The sequence below is a fragment of the Salmo salar genome, chromosome ssa02 (genome assembly GCF_905237065.1).
Source record: "Salmo salar chromosome ssa02, Ssal_v3.1, whole genome shotgun sequence".
In the NCBI taxonomy this organism is placed as follows: Eukaryota; Metazoa; Chordata; class Actinopteri; order Salmoniformes; family Salmonidae; genus Salmo; species Salmo salar.
This window is the reverse complement of record NC_059443.1, coordinates 64,294,069-64,314,024: the sequence shown is the minus strand read 5'-3', so window position 1 is coordinate 64,314,024 and position 19,956 is coordinate 64,294,069. Positions and strand designations below refer to the sequence as shown.

The window sequence follows — 19,956 nt, the reverse complement described above, 5'->3', positions numbered from 1 at the left end:
CTAGATCGAATTCCCTAGCTGACAAGGTAAAAATCTGTCGTTCTGCCCCTGAACAAGGCAGTTAACCCACTGTTCCTAGGCTGTCATTGTAAATAACAGTTTGTTCTTAACTGACTTGCCTGGTTAAATAAAGGTTACAAAAAATATAAAAGATATCACCAAACCTTCTCTTTGACACAGTACATGATCAGTCCCCCACATTGGGTGATCATTACTATGCAAGCTGGCCTGTTGGTCACAGCCCCAACAGATACACACTGATTCATAATTAATATGGATAGCTGGGTGGAAATAGATTGCCTAATTCAGTGGCTGGGAGTGATGCTGACAGGCCTGTTATAGTCCCCGTAGGACCCCCAGGGCTCAGTCAGAACCCTACTTATACACAGACACACACTGGAGACGTGTGAGAGAGACTTGGATCTAGGGCTGGGCGATATGGCCTAAAAATACTATCTAAATGTTTTCTAACTTATGGGCGATTCACAATATATAGAGAGAGATTTTTTTCATGCTTTCTCTAAATACCCGTTGTATAATTAAAGGTAAAATACACTGCATTTCAATCAGTCAGCAATACTCTAATGAATTCAGGGCTTGTGAAGTTATACCTAGGCTAAATATAAGCCTTCCACAACCATACGACTCACTAATAATTGTATTATTTATTCTAAATAGTTTAACTTGCTTTTTTTTTGCAAAAGTCTACGAAAATGACCTTTTTGGTTCCAAATGGAACTAGAACCCTGCATAATGCACATTCACTAATAATGACGAACTTGTTGTAGCAGGCAACAATCTCTCCAGCCCAGGCGCTAGTGATTAGCCAGTGACTCTTTATATTTCAAGTTTAGCCAACTTGGATCTATTTTCTTGCTAACAAGGTAGAACAGTTGAATTGTTTGAACAGCATGTTAGCCTGTCCACTTTTTCAACAACTGGAATCAAGTGGCCTACCTTATTTCTCAGAGTGAGAACTAGTTGCCAATTCCTTATATAATTATGTTTCAGGCTTATTGCACATTTCTAAAACAAAGACTAGACAGCTAGTATAACAGTCTTTGGCTAAAATGCTGCTAGCGGTACATTGGTACCAATGTCGCGTGTGACAAACTGAGCATTCATTTTCCAGAATCAATGTTCATTATTACTATCGTTTTAAGGTATCGTCTGAGAAGTTGACTTCTACTCTATTACAGGAAAATAATGTTGGACCAAACCTCAAATGCAAATAGCGAGCTGAAACCGCTCATTAGAGAGGAAGATGTGATCTCTTAGCTTTGCTGGCGTGAGAGGCATGGGGGGGAGGGTTGTGTGTACACCGTATAGGAAGTGGCAAAGCAAGAGGTTTCACTCTCGCTAAAACCTGTCCAAAATTAGGCCAAGGCGGGCATTTCTATGGGCTTATTTTGGACCTAAGTTTGTCGCCTGCCTTCCCGCCTTGGGGACGACTCCCCCCATTGTTAGGGAGGAGACATGCATCTCGTCATTATACACAGATCTCTGCTGTAAATGGGAAGGTGCCCACAGCACAGAGGAGCGAAGGAGACGAGACCAAAAATATGAGAACAAGCAGACAGACACTCACAAAAACGAAAAATAACAAAACCTTGATTCTTTGACACAGGCATTTGGAATATCACGCAAAATATACATTCAAATTAATTAGATATATCGCCCAGCACTATTTGGATCAACCATCTCTGTGTTTGTACCTTGTTAACCTTCATCTCTGTGTTAGTACCCTGTTAACCTTCATCTCTGTGTTAGTACCCTGTTAACCTTCATCTCTGTGTTAGTACCCTGTTGACCTTCATCTCTGTGTTAGTACCCTGTTAACCTTCATCTCTGTGTTAGTACCCTGTTAACCTTCATCTCTGTGTTAGTACCCTGTTAACCTTCATCTCTGTGTTAGTACCCTGTTAACCTTCATCTCTGTGTTAGTACCCTGTTAACCTTCATCTCTGTGTTAGTACCCTTGTTAACCTTCATCTCTGTGTTAGTACCCTGTTAACCTTCATCTCTGTGTTAGTACCCTGTTAACCTTCATCTCTGTGTTAGTACCCTGTTAACCTTCATCTCTGTGTTAGTACCCTGTTAACCTTCATCTCTGTGTTAGTACCCTGTTAACCTTCATCTCTGTGTTAGTACCCTGTTAACCTTCATCTCTGTGTTAGTACCCTGTTAACCTTCATCTCTGTGTTAGTACCCTGTTAACCTTCATCTCTGTGTTAGTACCCTGTTAACCTTCATCTCTGTGTTAGTACCCTGTTAACCTTCATCTCTGTGTTAGTACCCTGTTAACCTTCATCTCTGTGTTAGTACCCTGTTAACCTTCATCTCTGTGTTAGTACCCTGTTAACCTTCATCTCTGTGTTAGTACCCTGTTAACCTTCATCTCTGTGTTAGTACCCTATTAACCTTCATCTCTGTGTTAGTACCCTGTTAACCTTCATCTCTGTGTTAGTACCCTGTTAACCTTCATCTCTGTGTTAGTACCCTGTTAACCTTCATCTCTGTGTTAGTACCCTGTTAACCTTCATCTCTGTGTTAGTACCCTGTTAACCTTCATCTCTGTGTTAGTACCCTGTTGACCTTCATCTCTGTGTTAGTACCCTGTTAACCTTCATCTCTGTGTTAGTACCCTGTTAACCTTCATCTCTGTGTTAGTACCCTGTTAACCTTCATCACTGTGTTAGTACCCTGTTAACCTTCATCTCTGTGTTAGTACCCTGTTAACCTTCATCTCTGTGTTAGTACCCTGTTAACCTTCATCTCTGTGTTAGTACCCTGTTAACCTTCATCTCTGTGTTAGTACCCTGTTAACCTTCATCTCTGTGTTAGTACCCTGTTAACCTTCATCTCTGTGTTAGTACCCTGTTAACCTTCATCTCTGTGTTAGTACCCTGTTAACCTTCATCTCTGTGTTAGTACCCTGTTAACCTTCATCTCTGTGTTAGTACCCTGTTGATCTTCATCCTTGTGTTAGTACCCTGTTAACCTTCATCTCTGTGTTAGTACCCTGTTAACCTTCATCTCTGTGTTAGTACCCTGTTAACCTTCATCTCTGTGTTAGTACCCTGTTAACCTTCATCTCTGTGTTAGTACCCTGTTGATCTTCATCCTTGTGTTAGTACCCTGTTAACCTTCATCTCTGTGTTAGTACCCTGTTAACCTTCATCTCTGTGTTAGTACCCTGTTAACCTTCATCTCTGTGTTAGTACCCTGTTAACCTTCATCTCTGTGTTAGTACCCTGTTAACCTTCATCTCTGTGTTAGTACCCTGTTAACCTTGGCCACGGCCATAGTGTGCCATAGTGTGTGTGTATGTATGTGTTTGTGTCTATGTGTGTCTGTGTGTGTGTGTGTGTGTGTGTGTGTGTGTGTGTGTGTGTGTGTGTGTGTGTGTGTGTGTGTGTGTGTGTGTGTGTGTGTGTGTGTGTGTGTGTGTGTGTGTGTTAGTTAAACTAGATATAAATGTTTTTGTTGCATGGGCTGTGTCTCAGTCCAAGTGCTGTTTGTCAGACCACGTCGGTAGCATCCAAACGGGTTGGCCCACAAACTAATATGACCACTCTATAGAAAGGGGCCACTCTCACGAACACAATGCTGTTCTCCATTTTGCTTACGACCCAATTGTTTTAAGGTAACCCATACAAATGAATGGAAGTATGGTGGTAGTTTTTTGCCAACAAAAATAAGGGGTTGAATATGTGTAAATATATATTTCCTGATCTTTCTTATATCTCCTAGATATAGGACAGACATGTCTAAACCTTATGATGTATTTGTTTACTGTCTTTTTTGCCATTTCTGAATGTGTTATTGTTTTTTTGGAGATACCTAAAGGGTCCTAAAATTCCAAATGAAATAGCTAAATGATCCATAGTATGACCTTATTAAAACCATTCCATAAATCAGCTTAGAACCAACCCCCACCCAGCGGCTTAGACTTTTAACCCAAGTAAAGATGTTTTTACAAAAGGGCGGAAAGGGGAACCGGGCTCTCTCTCTCTCACTCCTTTATGGGGCGATTTCTACTGTATTAGTGGGTGTTGTTACTGTGTATCGCCACTGGGTGGCCTTTTGCTGGCACAGGAATGGATACGGGGTAAATGCAAATAAAACACATGGCCTAGGCCTGCTGGCCAAGAGTCTCTTGACCCGCTCAGAATTAACTCTAGACTTACAGAGAGAACGGCATGTTAGCAATACAGAAAGAGATTAAAAAAAGGAGAAAGCAGTGAAAGAATGTAGATGATGTGGAAATTGAAAAAGGAGACTAAGGTATTTTGGGGTAGCGGGATACATATCAAGAGAACAGCCTTATTTCATGTGAGATAGTATGTGCACTCTTTTCAGCCTGCTCTCCATAAATCTAGACTCTTTTACAGTCAGATGACAGATCATCTGTAATGCTGTACATGTAATGCGGCTGTATGAGTTTCAAAGCAAAGCAAAGATCAGAGAGAGAGACAGAGAGAGACAGAGAGAGACAGAGAGAGAGAGAGAGAGAGAGAGAGAGAGAGAGAGAGAGAGAGAGAAAAGCATAGATTGTGTGAAGTATAGAACAGTAGAGTAGAAACCAGAGATTTATCCCGGTACATTCACACTTCCACTTCCTGCTCACGCCTCTCTGGCCGCCTCTCTGGCCAGAGGTGTGCATTAAGGTAAACCTCTCTCGTTCTCTGTCTGTCTGTGTGTTTCTCGCTCTGTGTCTGTCTGTCTTTCTCTCGCACTCTATAAAATCTCTTTCTCTTTCTTGCTCTCTGTGTCATCATTTCTCAGTTTCTCTTGGTCTGTCTGTCTGTCTCTCATTTGTCCATCCGATTCTTTTTGTCCTTCTACTGTCTTTTCGTTCCCACCACCTTGCTTCGACAACAAAGTTAGCACGAATATACTGTAGGGTTAGTGAGCATTTGCTTGGCCCAAGGACAGTGATAAGAAAAGGAAAACATCCTACTCCTTCGAGACTTCAGACACACAAGCGCACACATGAAGGGATGCCGAACGCACAAGGATATCAACTACCCCCAAAACACCATTGAGATAACAGGGATATGAAACATTCCTACAGCCAAGACCTTCTACAAAGCAATACTTCACATTATCGTGTTCAAGCTCCGACTCCAATATATTCACAATGACAAAATAGACCTTTATCAATTTTTGAACGCAAGACTAAGTGCTTTAGAGATATGCAATACTGTAATGTAAGAGGGATCTCTCAGCCGTTCTGTAGCATCTGGTGTATATTGTAGCTGTGTAGCCTAGTAGACACTAACATACAACAACATAGCAACTCGGTCTGGACTGACTACATAGATACAGTCTGTGGCTCTGTGGGAAGTGGTGAACCAGCCATGTGACTTGTCTTAACCCTGCTGCCACTCTTCCCTGTGCCAAGAGAAGGGAGGGAGAGAGTCTGGAGGGGAAGAGAGACAGAAAGAGAGGGGCTGGGGTAGGGTAGGGCTGGGGCAACTGGCAGTGCCAAGAAAGACCAGAGCTTTGACGGGAAAGTAGGAAAGAAAGGCAGAAAGAAAGAGAGAAAGAAGGGGTTGTTGGGAGGGAGGGAGGAAAGCTGGACATTCAGGCTGTGAATCTATAGAATAAGAAGAACTCCAGCAGACCTAGCATGATCACACACACACACACACACACACACACACACACACACACACACACACACACACACACACACACACACACACACACACACACACACACACACACACACACACACACACACATGAAGAAGGCAGTGCCAGAGTCAGTGCCAGCCAACTCAGAGTAGGAAGTAGCCTACAGTACACAGGGGTGTGGGCACCCATAAGCCAATCAGAGTGGTGGAAGCAGAGAGAATGGGCCAATCAGAGTTAAGAGTCAAGTTTGACACAACTGACAGGAGGGTTGACATTCTCCTCTGTGTGTGAGAGGGTGTTTGTGTGTTTGTGTATGAGAGTGAATATTTGTGTGTTGCTAAGCAGAGTGAGGATTAAAGGCCATGGAGAAAGAGAGAAAGAGAGAGGGAGGAGAGAAAAGGAGGGGAGAGTAGGAGAGGAGAAGAAAGGAGGGGAGAGTAGGGGAGGAGAGGAAAGGAGGTGAGAGTAGGGGAGGAGAGGAAAGGAGATGAGAGTAGGGGAGGAGAGGAAAGGACGTGAGAGTAAGGGAGGAGAGGAAAGGAGGTGAGAGTAGGGGAGGAGAGGAAAGGAGGTGAGAGTATGGGAGGAGAGGAAAGGAGGGGAGAGTAGGGGAGGAGAGGAAAGGAGGGGAGAGTAGGGGAGGAGAGGAAAGGACGTGAGAGTAAGGGAGGAGAGGAAAGGAGGTGAGAGTAGGGGAGGAGAGGAAAGGAGGTGAGAGTAGGGGAGGAGAGGGAAGGAGGGGAGAGTATGGGAGAAGAGGAAAGGAGGGGAGAGTATGGGAGGAGAGGAAAGGAGGGGAGAGTAGGGGAGGAGAGGAAAGGACGTGAGAGTAAGGGAGGAGAGGAAAGGAGGTGAGAGTAGGGGAGGAGAGGAAAGGAGGTGAGAGTAGGGGAGGAGAGGAAAGGAGGGGAGAGTAGGGGAGAAGAGGAAAGGAGGGGAGAGTATGGGAGGAGAGGAAAGGAGGGGAGAGTAGGGGAGGAGAGGGAAGGAGGGGAGAGTAGGGGAGGAGAGGAAAGGAGGGGAGAGTAGGGGAGGAGAGGAAAGGAGGGGAGAGTAGGGGAGGAGAGGAAAGGAGGTGAGAGTAGGGGAGGAGAGGAAAGGAGGTGAGAGTATGGGAGAAGAGGAAAGGAGGGGAGAGTAGGGGAGGAGAGGAAAGGAGGGGAGAGTAGGGGAGGAGAGGAAAGGAGGGGAGAGTAGGGGAGGAGAGGAAAGGAGGTGAGAGTAGGGGAGGAGAGGAAAGGAGGTGAGAGTATGGGAGGGGAGGAAAGGTTGGCAGGGAAATGACAGACAGACTGTGAACTTGGAGTTACAACACCAGTCCTATTAGGACTTGATAAACCACACACACACACACACACACACACACACACACACACACACACACAGTTTTCCCACTGACCTTTGACGAGAAGAGGGGGGTCTGACAAAAAACCCACAAACACACTCTTTACACTCAGTCAAGTCAAGTCCCTCTTTGTTCATTGTGCCCTGCGTCTGATCAGAGCAGACAGCGGGCACTCTGGGTAGAGGGTGAGGTCATATGAGGGAGTCGGGCAGAGCCTAGCACGCCGGTCAATCAGACAGAGAGAGGTCGCCGGGGGCAACCAGGGAGGGTGACGAGGGCATGAGGCAGAGCGGGATGACACAACACGGTGTGGTCTGGTGCTGTTGTGGCTGTTGATACTTAACAGCACAATCAGTGGAGCCTGATTCACCCAGGATGACCATAAACTGTAGGGGAGGGGGGACGTGTGTTAACATATTGTGAGTGAGTGAGTGAGTGAGTGAGTGAGTGAGTGAGTGAGTGAGTGAGTGAGTGAGTGAGTGAGTGAGTGAGTGAGTGAGTGAGTGAGTGAGTGTCTGAATGCCTGAGTGAGTGAGTGAGTGAGTGTCTGAATGCCTGAGTGAGTGAGTGAGTGAGTGAGTGTCTGAATGCCTGAGTGAGTGGTGGTGAGTGAGTGAGTGAGTGAGTGAGTGAGTGAGTGAGTGAGTGTCTGAATGCCTGAGTGAGTGAGTGAGTGAGTGAGTGAGTGAGTGAGTGAGTGAGTGAGTGAGTGAGTGAGTGAGTGAGTGTCTGAATGCCTGAGTGAGTGAGTGAGTGAGTGAGTGAGTGAGTGAGTGAGTGAGTGAGTGAGTGAGTGAGTGAGTGTGAATGCGTGAGTGAGTGAGTGAGTGAGTGAGTGAGTGAGTGAGTGAGTGAGTGTCTGAATGCCTGAGTGAGTGAGTGAGTGAGTGAGTGAGTGAGTGAGTGAGTGAGTGAGTGAGTGAGTGAGTGAGTGTCTGAATGCCTGAGTGAGTGAGTGAGTGAGTGAGTGAGTGAGTGAGTGAGTGAGTGAGTGAGTGAGTGAGTGAGTGAGTGAGTGAGTGAGTGAGTGAGTGAGTGAGTGAGTGAGTGAGAGGATGTTCATAATGTATACTGTACATAGATGTGTCTCCCTCCAAGTCCTTTCCCAGAGCAGAGCACAGCTATCTTCTGAGAATCCCGGTGATCCCAGTGACTCCTTCCTAACCTCTGTGTGCAAACATGTACACACACACACTGACATCATCATCAGTAATAAAAGCCCTCCAGAAGGATCAGTGATCACAGCAGTAGAATGGCTTTTTTACCCAGAAGCACAGCCTAAGCAGTCATTCAGAGTATAACACACACACACACACACACACACACACACACACACACACACACACACACACACACACACACACACACACACACACACACACACACACACACATTCGCTCTTTCTCTCACACAAACACACACGCCCTCCCCCCCACATGACCGCTAACCCCCAACCCCAACAGCATGGCAACAACCAAACAAACAAGTACTGTGGACACAAACAAACAGATAAACCAATCAGGAAGTAGATAAGGGTCAGACTCTGACCACCATCTGGCCTCTACGCTACCGCCTGTCTGCACGTCTACCGACCCACAGGGCCTGACCCCGGCTAGCCGGGTGTGTGTGTCTGTTTCAGTGTTTCCTCTAGAATCATTTGTAGCAGTGGGGGGAAGGTCACAGGGGGATGTTTATGTAGAAGGACTGACAAGCTCAGTTCTGGTGACTTTATTTGAAAAGGACATTCTACTCTAAAATGAATGAAAATAAAATGATGCTGACGCCATCTAAAATATCATTTCCACCTCCAGAAATGAGCCCAATAACATAAATATTGTAACATATTGGACCATGAATATAGCCTATACATAGCAATAAGCCTTATCACCTGTAGCCCAACTGACGCAGCATAGTGGCTAGAAACACTTTCCCTGGTTGCCTGGTTCCTCTTGCTCAACTAATGTCATCTGTCTATTTAAAAAAAAAAAATCGCTCCAGAAAATGATTGTAAGGTTAGGTGGCGTTTTACCCCAAGTTACCCTACAATTGACCCATGTTACATTTAGCCCCACTCTTCCCTATGGACTCAAGGTGAGTGGTAGAGCATTAAGGTGCTTAACCATACAGCTGCTAAACACTCTGGGTTTAAAATGATACAGTTCCATGTTTAGGAATTGAGAAATAAAGAAAGTAGCAACGGAAAGCTGGGATCCTCCTCTTTTTAACTAAGGCCATTAAAACGGCTGTTTTCCCAGAGACTGCAAGGACTGTTGTGCATTGACAGCTTGTCAGAATGCCTGTTTCCCTCGCTATGGCAGTCTTGGATGTGCCTAGAGAGGAATGTTTCTCTTGCATAGAACACACAACAACAAGCCGACTAGGTAAACAGATCAACTATTCTACTATTGGGCTGGCAGATGTTTCTATTCATTACTCCTTTTGTTAGCAGAGGAAAAGTAAATGTAAACACGTGCAAACAAGCGTGTACTGTGTGTGTGTGTGTGTGTGTGTGTGTGTGTGTGTGTGTGTGTGTCTCCCGCTCAGCACTAGTATTATCCTCATACGTAAATGTCTAGACTCTGTGCGCAGTTCGCCATGGCAACAATGTAGGTCAGCCAAGTTGTCCAGACGACTGTCTTCTTTCCAAACTGTCTTCCTTCTCAAGCAGGTGGGCCTCCCTCCCTCCACTCCGTGCCTGCCACCCTCCCTCTCTCCCAGCTGATGCCTGACAAAAGAGCACTGAGCCTGGGCACAGGACCCAGGAAACTCCCAGGCATTTGGCAGACAACAACAGAGGCCTACACAACAGAACGGTGGGTTCTCTATGGATCTGGAGTCATTTTCTACTAGCATGTGTAACGTTACACCTGTACAAGTCAACAAGTTGAAATTCCAGTTCAACACACTGTCTGAGTGTGTATTACAGTGGGTAATGTACGAGTATGAGAGAGTATTGGAGCCATGACTATGATGGCCTCCCTCCCTCCCTCTCTCTCTCTAAGCTGTAGATAAGGGACTAGAGACAGACTAACACTGTTCAGCCGCTACAACATATTGATCTCTCTGTTTATATAACGGTATCAGCCTCATCTAAGACCGTAAAGCCATCCTGTTTACCTAGTCTCCTCTTTAATACACCTCTAAGTCCTTACCTAAATCACCTAAATCACCCCATGCTAATCCACACACACGCACAATGAATTAGCAGTGGACCATCCGAACATTATGAGATCTGTCCTTCGGTTTATCCATACTAGGTGATTTAGTTGATCCATATGGACAAGCAGGGGCTTTCGCTTTTGGTACCCCTACTTAAGAACCCGGGTCCATGTAGGTTAAGTACAAAAACCCGTTATTTGCTATCCTTTACGCAATTTATACAGGTGATGCTAAGCAGATTAAACATCTCTTCTACAATGGGGAGATGTTGTCAGATAAAAGGGGATGGGGTCAGATCAGCCGATCCCCACTAATCTACCTAGTGATGTAATGATGGTGTTCAGTCTCTGTTATATCAACTTCTATCAGGATTACATGACCAGGGGTGGATAGGTTTATAGGGAGTTAGGAGGTTAAGTTACTGGGGTGGGGGTTAGGAGATTAAGTTACTGGGGTGGGGGTTAGGAAGTTAGGTCACTGGGGTGGGGGTTAGGAGGTTAGGTTACTGGGGTGGGGGTTAGGAGGTTAGGTTACTGGGGTGGGGGTTAGGAGGTTAGGTTACTGGGGTGGGGGTTAGGAAGTTAGGTCACTGGGGTGGGGGTTAGGAGGTTAGGTTACTGGGGTGGGGGTTAGGAGGTTAGGTTACTGGGGTGGGGGTTAGGAGGTTAGGTTACTGGGGTGGGGGTTAGGAATGACTGAGCAATGATCCTAATAAAGCACAATATGTATCTGTCATCTTACATTTCCAGTCAAAAGTGCTACTTCTCATTGCACTAGTTTGTAAACTGTAAATTACAGATTGTGCCTTCACTTCTTTAGGAGAGACATCTATACATATTATTTCTGACCTGGGATCAGTAAAAAAAATACCCAGAATTGATTCACTCACACTGTAACTAGTCGGCCCCTAACTGTGCTCAGTGCAGTGGTTAGCTACAGTTACTGTACGGTTTGGTTGGGCTGCTCAGATAGAATGTGTAAACATTGTATCAGCTAGCTAGAGTTGACTGTACAGGACAGCTGAAGGAAAGCCAGGCTGCAACGTAAGCAATACTGTATAGCTCACTCTGTGTGTGTGTGTGTGTGTGTGTGTGTGTGTGTGTGTGTGTGTGTGTGTGTGTGGGTGTGTTCCGCGCCTCTGTATGTGCTCACGTGTGGCTGTGTTTAACCCTTTTACGTAACAGCCAAGGTCCTTGAGTTCAGTTGAATTTAAAGACAGAGAGAGGAGAGAGGGGAAAAGGAGGCTGGGAAGAGGAGAACGAGAGAATGCTGCCAAAAAAGAGAGATGAGCTGTAAAGACGGTGTGTGTGTGTGTGTGTGTGTGTGTGTGTGTGTGTGTGTGTGTGTGTGTGTGTGTGTGTGTGTGTGTGTGTGTGTAAAGACAGAACAAGGGGTAAAAAGAAAGAAGGGGGCATAAAGAAAGGTTTTAAGGTGGATAAAGAAGAGATGCCCTTTCTTTCCCTCTCCTCTTTTCTCTCTCTCCTCTTTTCTCTCTCTCCCCTGTCTCTCCTCTTTTCTCTCTCTCTCTCCACTCTCTCTCCTCTTTTCTCTCTCTCTCTCTCTCTCTCTCCACTCTCTCTCCTCTTTTCTCTCTCTCTCTCTCTCTCTCTCTCTCTCCTCTCTCTCTCTCTCTCTCTCTCTCTCTCTCTCTCTCTCTCTCTCTCTCTCTCTCTCTCTCTCTCTCTCTCTCCTCTTTTCTCTCTCTCTCTCTCTCTCTCTCTCTCTCTCTCTCTCTCTCTCCACTCTCTCTCCTCTTTTCTCTCTCTCTCTCTCTCTCTCTCCTCTTTTCTCTCTCTCCTATTTTCTCTCTCTCTCTCTCTCTCTCTCTCTCTTTTATCTCTCTCCTTTTTTACAGTAACTGTCAGGCTAATCAAAAGAGAAATCACAAAGAAACAGAGACCTGAGAGAAGCAGAACTCTGACAGAGAGAGAGGAGTAACTGCTGCCATTAGACTTTATAGACAGGCTGTTGGGAGACAATGGTGAAAGATTAGGATAGAAAGAGAGAAAGATAGCGAGAGACCCAAACTAAGAGCAAGAAGGAGAGAGAGAAAAGGGAGGGAGAGAGAAGCATGAAGGCTGTTTCTGGTGTGACTCCAAGAGCCGGCATCTGTTTGGCTGGCACTCAGAAAAGTCTAGTGTTTCACCCTGCAGTCGCCTCAGGGACTGCTATTCCTGGGGTTTATGAAAAACAGCTTTATGTGGAAAAGGGGAGAGATGGAGGGGGAGAGGGTGAGAGAGATGGAGAGTGAGGGGAAGAGAGGGTGTGACAGGGAAAGATGGACAATGTAAATAGTTAGAGGGATAGAGAGAAATACACCTGTTCCTAATCTCTATTCAACCCCCTCTCACTGTAAACTCAGAAACCTCAGGAGGCTTAATGAGGACAGACAGACAGACAGACAGACAGACAGACAGACAGACAGACAGACAGACAGACAGACAGACAGACAGACAGACAGACAGACAGACAGACAGACAGACAGACAGACAGACAGACAGACAGACAGACAGACAGACAGACAGACAGACAGACAGACAGACAGACAGACCTCAGCATCTGGATGAGCCCTTGACCTCTCACCCCGCCCTCACATGTCAGCCAGCCCAGTGCAAGCCCAAAGGGATAGGAGCACAGCTGGGAAGCAGGTGCTGCTGCCTAGGAGCACTCCAGGTACCAGCATCGGTGTGTGTGTTTTTGTGTGTGTGTGTGTGTGTGTGTGTGTGTGTGTGTGTGTGTGTGTGTGTGTGTGTGTGTGTGTGTGTGTGTGTGTGTGTGTGTGTGTGTGTGTGTGTGTGTGTGTGTGTGTGTGTGTGTGTGTGTGTGTTTGCGCATTGTATCAGGGTCTCTCTGGCTTACTATACCACAGTATATGAGCTCAAGATGTAGAGAGAGGGGCTGAGTGTCTTCGCTCAGGGGAAAGTTTTCTCAGAGCTGCATGGCCTAAACAAACCCTTCATGGTTGCTGCCTGTACACACACACACACATGGCTGCTACTGCTTCGCTCCACAGATATATTAAACAAAAGGAGAAACGAAGCAGAGCAAAGCAAAATATGGTGAGAGGAGGAGGAGGAGGAGGGGGTTGGAGGTTATATTTTATAGTAGTCAGAGCCTGTAGCTCGGGGCTTAATTAAAAGCAGAGACACTTTCCTCTGGTTAAACAATGAGGGAAAGCAAAGTTTACATGAGCTAATTGACAGGGGGAGGAGAGGGGGAGGAGAGGAGGAGAGGAGGGGGAGGAGAGGGGGAAAAGGGACAAATAAAGACTGAGCTGCTACATTGAGAGAGGGAGAGAAATAGAGGGGGAATAAAGGGTAGGGAAAGTAAGAAAGAGAGGGGGAGTAAGAGGAGAAAGAAAAGAGGAAAGTAAAGAAGAGAGAATGGGGTGAGAGAGAGAGATGGGGGGAATAAGGAAAAGAGGGAGAAAGAGTTGGATGGATTGATAATGAAAATTAGATTTTTAAAATGTTTTAATATTGAATTTTAAAACACCCAATCTACTTGCAGTGAAGCCGCTCAAAATTCACATTACATTCAGTCATTGGGCGGCAGGTAGCCTAGTGGTTAGAGGCAGGTAGCCTAGTGGTTAGAGCGTTGGACCAGTAAACGAAAGGTTGCTAGATTGAATCCCCGAGCTGACAAGGTAAAAATCTGTCATTCTGCCCCTGAACAAGGCAGTTAACCCACTGTTCCCCGGTAGGCCGTCATTGTAAATAAGAATTTGTTCTTAACTGACTAGTTAAATAAAATAGAAAAATCCAGCAGACACTCCCATCAAGAGCGACTCACAGGAGCAACCAGGGTCAAGCACCATGCTCCAGGGCACAAGGACAGATCCCCCACCCAGTTGAATCGGGGACCTAAACCAGTGACCTCTCGGCCTCCGGTCCAAGCTCCCAACAGCCAGGCCACCAACCATCCAAGACCCCCCCACAGTTCCCCTAGAGAGCTGCTCCTCAACCATCCAAGACCCCCCCCACACCTTCACCCTCCCAAGCCACTGTTCCCCTCCAACCAAAACCACAACCACCCAATGTGCCAACAAGCAACGAAAAGAGACATACAACAGAAAACAAGAATGCAAAAACAAGACATCAAGGACAACAACAATCTAAACAGCAAGGCCAACTGTGTGTGTGTGTGTGTGTGTGTGTGTGTGTGTGTGTGTGTGTGTGTGTGTGTGTGTGTGTGTGTGTGTGTGTGTGTGTGTGTGTGTGTGTGTGTGTCCGTTTGTATACAGGTGTGTGTGTGTGTGTGTGTGTGTGTCCGTTTGTATACAGGTGTGTGTGTGTGTGTGGGTATGCATATGTACGCGCGTGCAAGCACTTGAGCTGCATCAAGCAAACAGGCATTGGATTCCTTTTTAGTGTCAACTAAACTTATTTTTCATTGAATTTTGTTACTTTATTTTTACTTTTATCTTTGACCGTCATTCTACCACTTGTCTCCAGTTCCACATCCCAACCCTCAGTTTCCCTCAACCCATCCCACCTATCTCTGCTGGCCACCCTCTTCAGATTTTCTACACACCATATATCCTTCAACTGTACTGTGATGTTTAACATACAATTTGAATCTATCTAATCGAATAGAATCCACAGATTGCGAGTTAAATATAAATACTTCTATTAAGAGTATTAATGTATTAGTAATTGACTGACCAGGTCTCTCCAAATCTCCAAATCTCCCAACGATGCTATTTCTAGGGTCCATTATAGATTAATGTTATGCTTTTTCATTCCTAAACAGGCTACCTGGTGGTCTATTGATTCTGTATCCTCACAGCAAAATCTGAAGAGCTGCGATAGTTGTACGCACCAAATATTCAACATTTTATTGGTGGCAAGAATTCTGTACAATAATTTTAGCTGAAAAGTCTTGAAGTCTTGAATCTTGTGTTGTTTTATATATCAACTCATACACCCTGTACCATGGAATCGGTACATCAAAGATCTGTGGCATAGATTATGAAAATCTGTTGTGAATGTATTGTAACGTTTTTAAAATTGTATAACTGCCTTAGTTTTGCTGGACCTCAGGAAGAATAGCTGCTGCCTTGGCAGGAACTAATGGGTATCCATAATAAATACAAATCCCTCCCACCCCTCACTAGCCCGTCCAGTACAGTATTACCATCCACTAGTACAACATGACTCCTCCTCTCTCCATCCTACCAAAGACCATAAACTCCCACTATCCCTGTTTCTATCAGGCATTTTTAAAGACCAGATTGACCAGAGCAAATCAGCTCCAAAACCAACCCCCACTGGGCTGGGTAAGATCAGGACCTGAGGAGGGAGGGAGAGAGAGAGAAGGAGAGGGAGGGAGAGAGAGAGAGAGAATACCTTCCCACAGTATTCTCTTCTACCTCTTCACCTCGGATGTTGTCTCTGACCTACTTTATCTCAGCTCTTAACCCAGCTCAACCCCACCCCATGACTACACTGCAGCTGTGTGTGTGTGTGTGTGTGTGTGCGTGCGTGCGTGCGTGCGTGTGTGTGTGTGTGTGTGTCCAACAAACAAGTGGCCAATAGACAGTACAGTTGAGCTTCCTCTGACTCTAAATAGTCTTACTGTGACCAAATGTGCCCCGAGGCCCTGGTTGCATTGGCTGTCACATTGATGCTGCATGCATTGCCTGAGATGTATAGGGAGAGAGAGAGAGATACAGCCATATGGACCATAACACACGAGGATAAATCATGTTGTTGATTTAATGCCATTCATCTCCCACACCTCTTATTCCTGTAAATCTCTCTCTCTCTCATGATGTCATGTGTCTGGCGGTCTTGGTCTGAGAGGCAGTAGACTGAGGATAGTGATGAACTAATGATCGCTCCTTTCCTGCAGTTATCCTCCTCTCCCTCGTTCTTTCTTTCTTTGTCTCTGTTTATCCCTCTTTCTCTCGGTTCACCATTCTCTCTCTCTTTTAATCTCTCCCTCACTCTGATGATCTCTATCCCCCTACTCCCTCTGTTTCTAGCTGTTGATCTCATCCCTCTCTAATAAATCTCTTCACAATTGCCTAATGAACTACTACTGTGCACCAAAATCAAAAGGATTTGGGTTCCTATTGGGACTATCAAGCCATTGGCCCGAGCAGCCAGGGACTTTGGTTTTGACTGGCTTTGCTATAGGCCTGTCTTACATCTGATCTAAGTCCCACAGACAAATGTAGTAACCAAAAACATGTTGTTTATGATGACCTCATCATTAATGGCAGTGATGTAATTCACTAGGGGCTTTGTGGTGAAACTCCGCACTCTCTCTTTTGTGATTGTCTGTAGCATGCTTGGGAAGAGAAAGGAGACAGATGAGAGAGTGCTGATGTGGCAAACACACACACTCATTAACGTCAATAACATCACGGCTCGAACCACAAATTGACCAATCAGATTGCGTGTCCAGGACTAATAATTTTCTAATGACCAATAGATCCTATGTGTGATCAGTAAGTAGTGTGTGTGTGGGGTTGCATTTGCTCAGGTTGACAGTAGTAGTAGTAGTAACCAGTAGTAGCAAGTAGTAGTAGTATCCAGTAGTAGCATCCAGTAGTAGTAGCAGCGAGTAGTAGCCAGTAGTAGCAGTAGTACTATCAGTAGTAGTAGTAGCCAGTAGTAGAATTTTACATTTTAGTCATTTAGCAGACGCTCTTATCCAGTGCGACTTACAGTAGTGAATGCATACATTTCATTTCATACATTTTTTTTTCTGTGCTGGCCCCCCGTGGGAATCGAACCCACAACCCTGGCGTTGCAAACACCATGCTCTACCAACTGAGCTACAGGGAAGGCCGTAGTAGTAGTAGTAGTAGTAGTCAGTAGTAGTAGTAGTAGTAGTCAGTAGTAGTAGTAGTCAGTAGTAGTAGTAGTAGCCAGTAGCCAGTAGTAGTAGTAGTAGTCAGTAGTAGTAGTAGTAGTAGTAGTCAGTAGTCAGTAGTAGTAGTAGTAGTCAGTAGTAGTAGTAGTAGTAGTCAGTAGTGGTCAGTAGTCAGTAGTAGTCAGTAGTCAGTAGTCAGTAGTCAGTAGTAATATAAGGCAATTATCCCATTGCCTTATATTAGGTCTGGGGTTTTGACCAGTTGGCTACTAGTCAGTGATAAACAATGCTGAGCCTATTCATTGCCTTGCATTAGGCCTGGAGCTTTTAGAGGCTAACCTCTGTAGATCCTCCTGCTTTGGCCCTGTAATTCCCTCAGTGGGCCCATTATAACGACACATATACTACATGATTATTGACAGGCTATTGGTAAATCACGGCCACACTGAGCCTTAGAGAGGATTATTGACAGAGTAGGGATGGAACCGACTCACAACTGATCTGATACAGGGTTACAGGGAACAAGAGCAGCTACTGAAGGAGAGAGAGATAGATAGAAATAGAGAGAGAGAGAATACTATCCACACAGAAAGCCTTGAGACATGTCAACGTGAGAAGCTTCAAGCTTGTGATAAGAAGAAGCCCTCTAAAGAAACAACATGAGAGAGTCACTCTAGTGAGAATACGTCAAGGGGCTTTGGAGAGAGAGAGAGAGAGAGAGAGAGAGAGAGAGAGAGAGAGAGTTGCTGTTGCTGACAGATAGGATAGATATCATAACTACCCCTCCGCAATACCGTTTGTCTTAAGATCTATTCCTGCTGCTGCACTTAGAGGAAGACGCGCACACACACACACACACACACACACACACACACACACACACACACACACACACACACACACACTCTTAAAGCAGAGAACATTCTATAACGGCTTACACTACCTTTGTCACCTCCCACATACTGGTTATCTCCAAGGACACAAAACCCACCAGATCCCCTAGTCAATTTCCACGCATGGAGGAGACAGAGCTGTAAGCAGGCATTAAGAGAGAAAGGAGGAGAGGGAGGTGGATTTCATTTTAACTATGTGACTTTCATTGCTGCTTTACAACATACTTAAGGAAGGAGCTTTTCGGGGAGAAAGATGGGAGGAAGCACACGCACGCACGCACCCACACACACACATAATGAACCCTCTATACTCTGCATTCTCTATCTACAACACAAAGCAGAACACGTGCAAGCCAACATTAAGAACACCTTGGTGCCTTGCCAACAGATACGCTCTGCATGAAAAGAGATACTTCATAGTTCATGATACTTTATGTACCTTGTATCCAGAGATGAAAGAGGATCCAGTTTCACTGCTGAGACCAGTCAGATCAGTGTGTGTGTGTGTGTGTGTATCAGTGGTTTATGTTGGACTGAGGCCAGGTTGAGGTCCCCAGGGCCCACAGGCCTGCTCTGATCCAGTAGAACCAGATAGAACTAAGAACAGAGCTAAGACATTCCTGGAGTTTAGTCTTGCTTCATGATCACCTGTGACTGAGGACGGCAGGATACAGTCCTGTTGAGCTGTTCTGAGAAATAGAGGAAGCACACCTCTCTCTCTGTCTTTCTCTCTCTCTCTCTCTCTCTCTCTCTCCGTCTCTCTCTCTCTCTCTCCGTTTGTCTGTCTGTCTGTCTGTCTGTCTGTCTGTCTGTCTGTCTGTCTGTCTGTCTGTCTGTCTGTCTGTCTGTCTGTCTGTCTGTCTGTCTGTCTGTCTGTCTGTCTGTCTGTCTCTCTCTCTCTCTCTCTCTCTCTGTCTGTCTCTCTCTCATTAGTGTCAGCAGCTCTGCTAGGGTCCCTGGTGTCAGAATAGAATGTGTATAAAGGTCTCATATTTTGAGTACAACAAGAATAGCAGAAGCAGCCAGAACAAAGTGAATACAAAGACATACTGTAGGACTCTTCCTGACAGAAGAGAGCACCAATAGAGCTCTGGTCAAAAGTAGTGCACTATGTAGGTAGTAGGGTGCCATTTGGGACACAACCACTCTCTGGATAGAGAACAGTACAGTAGGCTCTGGCTGGCTGGCTGGCTGTCACTAAAACAAAAGGAGCTTAACCACAGTGTCTGGATGTGTCCAGAACAGTAGACAGTATTCTATCTGAAGGGTTCCAGAACAGTAGACAGTATTCTATCTGAAGGGTTCCAGAACAGTAGACAGTACAATCTGACTGATTCCAGAACAGTAGACAGTATAATCTGACTGATTCCAGGAGAGTTGGATTCTGAGTAAGAACACTAGAACGTTGTCTGGATTCCAGAATAGATAAGTACATCTGGCTGACTCCAGAACAGTAGCTAGACCTCTAGTTTCATGCCAAGACCCATTTCTTCCCATCAGTGGAGTATCTTTATGTCTACCCACCTGCACTAACCAGTCACCCCATGGTGACCCTCAGATGAAAGGGGGAGTTGGATAAGTCAGTCAGCTGGTGACCCATAGAGCTATGGAACCCTCATCACACCTGCTCTGACTGAAGGCCATAGAATTAGACATGATTTAACTACAGCGCTATGTAAGAGGGATTCCCATCAGAACTACCTCTCCCTTCCTCTGTCTCCTCCTCATTCACTCAGAGAGAGGGAGGGAGGGGGGTAGCTTCCTGAAGAGCAAGAACAGGAAGGAAGGAAGGAAGGAAGGAAGGAAGGAAGGAAGGAAGGAAGGAAGGAAGGAAGGAAGGAAGGATATACAGGACAGGCGGGGGAGTAAAGGAAGAGGGGAGGGTTGGGGGGAACACAGGAGCTGCTTGTTCAACAGGACGGTTGTGTCCTGACAGGGACTCTTTACATGTTTGTTGTGTCGCAGCTCAACTGGGACTTCCTGAGGAATCCCCCACTGTGTGTAGATAGAGAACACACACACGAGTGCGCGTACAAGCACACAGAAACACAGCTTCCTCCTGGCTGAATTCGTTCCCTCATGTCAAATACAGTAC

At 45.6% G+C, this 19,956-nt stretch overlaps 1 protein-coding gene and 1 long non-coding RNA gene across 21 annotated transcripts in view; one reads left to right on the top strand and one right to left on the bottom strand.

Moving 5' to 3' along the window:
- LOC106589946 (nuclear factor 1 X-type) overlaps positions 1 to 19,956 on the bottom strand; it is a 166,458-nt gene that overhangs the window by 51,948 nt on the left and 94,554 nt on the right. The window lies entirely within an intron of this gene.
- Positions 9,228 to 19,956, top strand: part of LOC106590017 (uncharacterized) — a 46,954-nt gene continuing 36,225 nt past the window's right edge. Inside the window, exons 1-2 of the long non-coding RNA XR_001324993.2 lie at positions 9,228 to 9,368; positions 9,653 to 9,800. This is a non-coding gene — a long non-coding RNA (uncharacterized lncRNA). The remainder of the gene's footprint in view (positions 9,369 to 9,652; positions 9,801 to 19,956) is intronic.